Here is a 7457-nt window from a genome sequence, read left to right as displayed (position 1 = left end):
TTGATTGTTAACATTGTTTTGACATTCGCTATGTTGGGGAGTCGATTGTAAGGCGATGATATGGTGAATGCGCTGGCTAAAATTTCCAGTGTTGACAGAAATCAACTTTTACTCAAACAAGACAGCAAGTACTATGAGTTGTTGTTGTTTTTTTTAATATGTTTATTAATATATTTATTTTTACTAAATTGACCTCAAGGGGGTTTGAAGAGGTGGAATTAAAGGTCATGGTGATTTTTCGGGGTGGATGCTGATCTGTGTTTGCTTTTTCCAGCTGGACCATCAACTAACTGTAGGATGTCACTTCAAAATGCTTCTTTAGAGTGCAAAATATTTTGTCATGGACGTTTGATGCTATGTATGCGGTTTATTTTATTATTATTTTGTTGTAATTATTACTATTATTATTATTTTACTGAAGGGGGTCACTTCGAAATGTTTCTTCAGAGCACAAAATTTTGTCATGGACATTACATGTTAAGTTATGTACACTTTCCACTTTTTCCTTAGACTGGCATGTAACTTTTTTTTCTTTTCTTTTTTTTAATTATCTTTTTATAATCATTATTATTATTATTACTACTACTTCCTAAGATTTGTGGAGTTCGTGGGTGATTCGAACTGAGCATACTGTTTTGTTATGCTGTATGTATGCTTAAGTGCATGGTTGGTTCAGTAATTGATTCTGTTTTTTCTTGATTGATTAATTGCTTTATTGTTTGTTTGGTTAAGGTTCGCTATGCTGACGAGACAATTGTATGCTGAGGACGCTGGCACAGCTTTTTCCAATGTTAACTAAATTTCATCTGCACTCAGACATTTGGACATGCCATAATACACATGCGCGCGCACGAGCGCGCATACACACACACTCACGCATATACAAGTGCTGCCACTCGTTACAAGAAAGAACCAAACGCACGCATGTCATGAATTTGAACTACCACACGATGTGTGTGTGTGTGTGGGGGGGGGTGTTGTTGTTGTTGTTGTTTTTTGATTTTTTTTAAGAATGCTTGCAGACTGAACAGATGTTACGTTTGTACTTAGCCGTTGTAACCGAGAAAGTTTTTGTTTTGTTTTTTTTTAATATCCACGAGCACAGGTGCGCCCGCGTACACGTGCATACCTGCACTCACGCGCGCGCACACGCGCACACACACACAATACCAGGAACTCATCCTCTATTCATAGGCTCTGATCTTGGTTCTGTGAAGAGAGAAGGAACGGAACAAAAAAACACAACAACAACAAAAAAAGCAGAGAGACTGCGCTATAGCTCGCGAGCGGTAGTTCAGATTATTTCTCCTTTTTTCAGTGTATATCATGTGTCATTTTCTTTACACGTGTATACATTTTTATTGTTTAGTGATATTTATTGTACCTTATCTGATGTCTATATTCCCAGGCCACAAATATGTGCACTTGTGGACCTACATGATATACTGCTTTTGTTACCCAATGTTATACCAATATCGCTTTAGTACAGTGGCTGTGAAAACAATGACGGCATCACCATTGAGTCTTGTAAATTATAAGTCAGTTAAAGAAAATATTAGCATTGTATATGAAAATATCCTTACTGTGCAATTCAGCTGATTATTATCATACAACTATAATTAGCTAAATATGACAAACATAACGATATCGTCCCTGAATTGTCAGGGACTAGGAGATCTGAAGAAAAGAAGAGATGTGTTTCATTTCCTTAGAAATAGATCATACAACATCTACTGCTTACAAGATACACATTTTACTACAAAAACAGAAACATATATCAAATCAGAATAGGGATATGAATGCTTTTTTGCATCCTATAAATCAAATGCAAGGGGAGACACAAAGACACCAACAGCAAAACACACACACACACACACACACACAGAGTGACGTACTTCAGGAAGTTCTGCAGGTTCCCATAGGGCACAAACTCCATCACACACACACACACACACACACACACACACACACACACACACACATACACAGAGAGAGAAACAGACACATACACAGACACAGACACAGACAGACAGACAGACAGAGTGACCTACTTGAGGAAGTTCTGCAGGTTCCCATAGGGCACAAACTCCATGACGAGAGCAATGGGCTCCGTGACGGTGCAGGCGCCCACCAGACAGACGATGTTGGGGTGGGTGCCCAGCCTCTTCATCAGGTTTATCTCCGCCACCAGGTCCTCCTTGTAGGACATGGGGGCCCCCTCTGTCCACACACAGTGCAGCTAGCTTCATCACTATTGCACCAGCAGGCAGAGAATTACAACGACCCAGTTCTGAGAAGACAAACACACAAGAGCTTTGGATGCGTCAACAGACAGGAAGTGACGAATAAACGCAGTGCGGTGGAGAAAAAGATGACGACGATCAGTTGGCATTTGGAAAAAAAAAAAAAACCTGATGGCGGTGGATGGGCGGCAGATCTATCTTCACTTCTGGGGTCACCGTTTTTCTTTTCTTTTTTTTCTTTCTTTTTTTTTCTCTTTTTTTTTACACACACACACACACACACACACACACAAACAAACAACTTGGCACTTCTGTTGGCTTGTTGATTGGCTGGTTCATTTCACTGTCGGTTCACACAAGCCAGTGGTTTTCAGACTATCAAACACATACAAATAAACTAGATCTGTATTTACATTTGTCAGAACAATTTTAACATATAAAGGAATTTAAACAAAATACATTTCACGAATTAACATGTCGCCAAACTATTTCACAGATTATGTAGATTATAAAATATTATAAAAGAAAAAAAGAAAAAGAAAAAAAGAGGGGGCCGGGGGAAGGCGGGGGGAAAAAATGAAAGAAAAGAGACGAAGGAATTTTTTTTTTTCCTCCAAGTGGTGCGTGATACGCACTTGAATTGGGTATGCATCATTCTGTTTATGCTGACATGCTTCAAAACAGATAAGTAATTTTTCTGTGATTTTGATCAATAATTTGTCATCACGTTATTGTTTAATCTTTGAACTATTAATAAATTATTGAGAGGGCTCAAAACTTGATTGTCCGGCAGATGCACACACACACACACACACACACACACACAATCACTTATCTTTGTGAGGACAAAGTGATATTTCTGTGTAATTGACTGATAATTTGTTCTCGCGTTGTTGTTTAATTATTGAATTATTAGTGAATCACAGAGAGGGCCAAAAATGTGTAGAGCACCGGGTACAAACCACGCTTGATGACCATTGGGTTATGTAATGCCCAGCGGACCCCATCTCGAGTGCGGGCTGGCGAGCAAGCAGGCAGGCTTCGAAAGGGTGTAGATACAAATGTGTATCTGAAAACTGGATGTTAATACCACCCAGTCAGTCAGTGTAAAAGCCTACCAGGTGTTAAAACCACCACTGGTTATTTTAACGGACAGTCTACAAGCTTCAAAACAGATAAGTAATTTTTCTGTGATTTTGATCAATAATTTGTCATCACGTTATTGTTTAATCTTTGAACTATTAGTAAATTATTGAGAGGGCTCAAAACTATATTTCAGAATAACCTTTATTTTTCTGCAAAATAGAATCTGCTATGAAACAATACCCATATGCACCCTTCCACTGGCATAGAGGAGACAACCCGACAAAAATCCCCAATCCCACGGCTTTCATACAGTACCAATGGGATGAATGGCTGTTGGGTTAAACAGTCACTAACTGTATGCAGTCTGGCCTTAGGGCGACACCAGGCTGACGGACTCCACACAGATGGACATCCATTGCCTTTCCCTGATAAGAGGCTCTGTCAGGGTGACCGAATATTTTCCCTCACCACATAGAACACCCTTCTATGGATACAAAAAAAAAACCCTGTCTCGCGTGCACCTCGGGGATCAGCTGCATAGCACGAGACATAAATTCAGATCCCCAAAACCCCAAAACAGGCGTGGCAAAAGAGGTGGGAAAAGATCGTGCTTAGGTAGCAGAATGACAAAAGCAGAGCGGCTGTCAAAGAAATTCTTTAGAATCGGCAGTTGGAATTGTTCCAGCGCAAGAATGAGAATCTCAACAATTGAGAAACTGGCATATGATTTTGACATTCTATGTCTCCAAGAGACCAGGACAAGTGCAGACAGACCAATACATTTTGAGAATTTCACAGTCTTTCAAAGGAATGAAGGAAGAGGGGTAGCAATCATACTGAACAAAAACCTAAAAAACAAAGTTTCCACCATAAATCTAGAGAAATGGGGTAGCAATCATACTGAACAAAAACCTAAAAAACAAAGTTTCCACCATAAATCTAGAGAAATGGTGTAGCAACTCATGTGAATTTTTGGGGGTGCGTCTTGAAAAACCTGACGGAGTTCACAAAAGCATCGTGCTCATCAATGCCTATGTTCACCCAGGAACCTGCGCAACAAAAGAGGATTGGGCCTTTTTAGAGGAAATAGAGAACGAACTTGGAGACTCAGTCATTATCTGTGGAGACCTTAATGCAAGATCGAAGTTATGGGACCAGCGGAACACCAACCCACAAGGACTCGCACTTGAAGGAATGATAGGGGAAATTCTTCTTAGCCCTTTAACAACCACATCCCCAACTCGCCTTGGAACAAGACAAGGGGACAGTGACAGTGTGATCGACATCGCTCTGACATCTCCAAAATTCAGAGCAGAAATGAATGCAGAGACGCTTCCATACCAAGGCAGCGACCACCTCCCAGTAGCTTTCAGTCTACAGAAACTGTCAGATAAACCCTGTATGAAACTGCGTGATCCATTTCAGTATGAAACCAAAGAGACAACCGTCATCGAAAAATTAAGACGCAGAAGAAACAAAAGAACGGCACTGAACAGGATGCAAACTATTCAGCCCCCATGGTGGAATATCGACACACAGAGAGCCTGGATAGAAAAACATGCGGCTGTCAAACTTTGGCAAAAAGAAAGAACAAAACCATCTCCGGACAAAGATATTGAAACAAAAATGAAAGAAAAAACTAAACAGTTTGAAGTCATTGCTCAAGAGGCCAAAAATGACAAGTGGAAACAGTTTTGCGAGGCACTCAGTTATGACTCAACATTGACAGAGTTCTGGCAATTTTATCGTCGCATGGAAGGGAAAACGTGCACAACAACAACCCCTGACATGTTAGACACTGACGGAACCAAACTTAAGACAAATGAAGAAAAAGGATCTGCCTTGCTCAAACGTTTCATACAACAGAGTGATCAAAGAAACTTAGATGAGAAAAAGAAATATGTTGAGGAGTTAAACCAAACCCTTATGCAGACTGGACCTGATGATGACTTGACAATGGATGATCTAAACGAGGCAATAGCTAAATGCAAGAAAGAATCGGCTCCTGGCCCAGACAAAGTTCGTTACTCAGACATCAAGGAGCTATCGGGAGAAGACAGAAGCAAACTTTTCAATCTATATCAAAACAGTTTTCACAATGGACAGGTGCCGGAGGACTGGACACACAGCTTCTTAAAACCCATACCAAAACCAGGAAAGGACCATCGTCAGGTAAGTGGCTACCGGATCCTAACCATGCAAAACATTGCTGGAAAGCTCATGGAACGCATGATAGCCAGGAAACTTGCAAGGGATCTTGAACACAGGCACATTCTCCATTCAAATCAAGGTGTTTACAGAACAGGCAAGTCCACATGGGAAAATGCAGCTGCTTTTGCATATGAGGTGTATGAAGGATTTCAAAGAAAAGAAGAAACACTAGCAGTAGCAATTGACCTTGAAGATGCCTACAATAAAGTCCAGTTTGCGCACCTCATGGAGCTGCTACTAAGGTATGGAGTAAGTTTGACACTGACAAGATGGATAGCAGCAGCGCTTCAGGAAAGAACCATCGTCCTACGCCTCGGAGATTGGATGTCTGCACCTTCTAAACTATCCATGGGACTGCCACAAGGGTCTCCGCTCTCTCCTGTCCTCTACAATGTCTACACGAAGGGCCTTGCAGACTTAAACAACAATGGAATTGCTCGGGTGCTTACCCTTGCGGATGATGGCCTGGTCTTCAAAACTTCGAAAAATGCTCAGGAAAGAACTAAAGCCGTCCAGAAACAACTAAACAATATTGCTCAATGGTGCAAAGACACAGGATCTTCCATCAATCCAGCGAAAGCCCAAACGTTGCTGTGCACCCTCAACAACAAAACCGCGAGCAAATCACCACCTTCTGTGTCATTCGATGGGATTCAAATTGAGAAAACTGAATGCCTACGCTACCTAGGAATACACTTCGACAGGATGCTGACCTTCAGAAAACATACGGAAAATACTGTTCTCAAATGCAAAAAGGGCCTTTCAGTCTTAAAAGCAATGGCAACCAAAGGAATTGAACAACGACACCTCTTCCTGCTATACCAATCACTCGTCCTCAGTGTGATCGACTACGGACTTGGGCTAACAACACCGTCTCAAAGCAACCTCCTAAAATTAGAAAGAGTACAAAATGAAGCTATGAGGCTGATCCTTGGAACAACAAAAGACACGCCCACAGAAACCATGCGATACCTGCTTGACCTTCCTTCAGTGCAGGCCAGAAACAAGTTAGAACAGGTCAAGACCCACTTCAAAGCATTAGAAAACCCTCAAAACCCACTGCATGACACAGTCAAAGAACCAAAAGGCAGCCGTCTTGGACGAGGAAGATCATGGATGGGGCAAGCAGAAGACACAATCCAGCTAGTATGCCGACTACAAGACCTGAAAGAAACAAAAAATGGGAGAAAAACCCCGAAAACCTCAACCATCTATTCAACACAGTCATTTCACCCACTCTAGGAAGACATTGTCGGGAATGGCCAGAGGGCAAAACTGATGCGGAAGTGAAGCTACTTATAGAAGAAAACAGTAAAGAAGAGGACATCATCATATACACAGATGGCTCAGTCACCAAAGACCAGTCTGGTTGGGGATTCACTGCGAAACAAAATGGAAAAACAATTTGGGAAGAGAATGCTGCCTACAAAGTCACAACCTCCAGCCTAACGATGGAAGTTGAAGCTGCGACACATGCAGCTCCAGTGGCTATCGTCCATCCATACGCCCGGAAAGCAACATGCCATGATTCTAACCGACTCAATGAACCTCATACAGAAAATTGAAAACGGAATGGGAAGCCCAGAGTGGCATAAGGCAATGCGCAACTTTCAGATAAAAAAACTCACATGGTCATACTGCCCGGGACAGGCAGGTGTTAAGGGAAATGAGCGAGCTGACAGACTTGCTGGTAACGCAACACCAACGAGCGGCCTACATCTAGGAAAATCGGAAATCCTCAGAAAAGTCAAAGAATACCAAAAAGAACAGGTACAAGGCCATCACACGATCGATCGCCTCAAAGAAATAGAAGCAGAGAGAGGGAGCGGCCGCAAGTCTAACATGAAAGGTAGAGCACGATGCTTTGCAAATCAAACAAATATCGGCATCATTTCCAAACCAACATTGCGCAAATTT

This window comes from Babylonia areolata, chromosome 21, assembly GCF_041734735.1.
Source record: "Babylonia areolata isolate BAREFJ2019XMU chromosome 21, ASM4173473v1, whole genome shotgun sequence".
In the NCBI taxonomy this organism is placed as follows: Eukaryota; Metazoa; Mollusca; class Gastropoda; order Neogastropoda; family Buccinidae; genus Babylonia; species Babylonia areolata.
Note: the sequence above shows the minus strand (reverse complement) of the source record.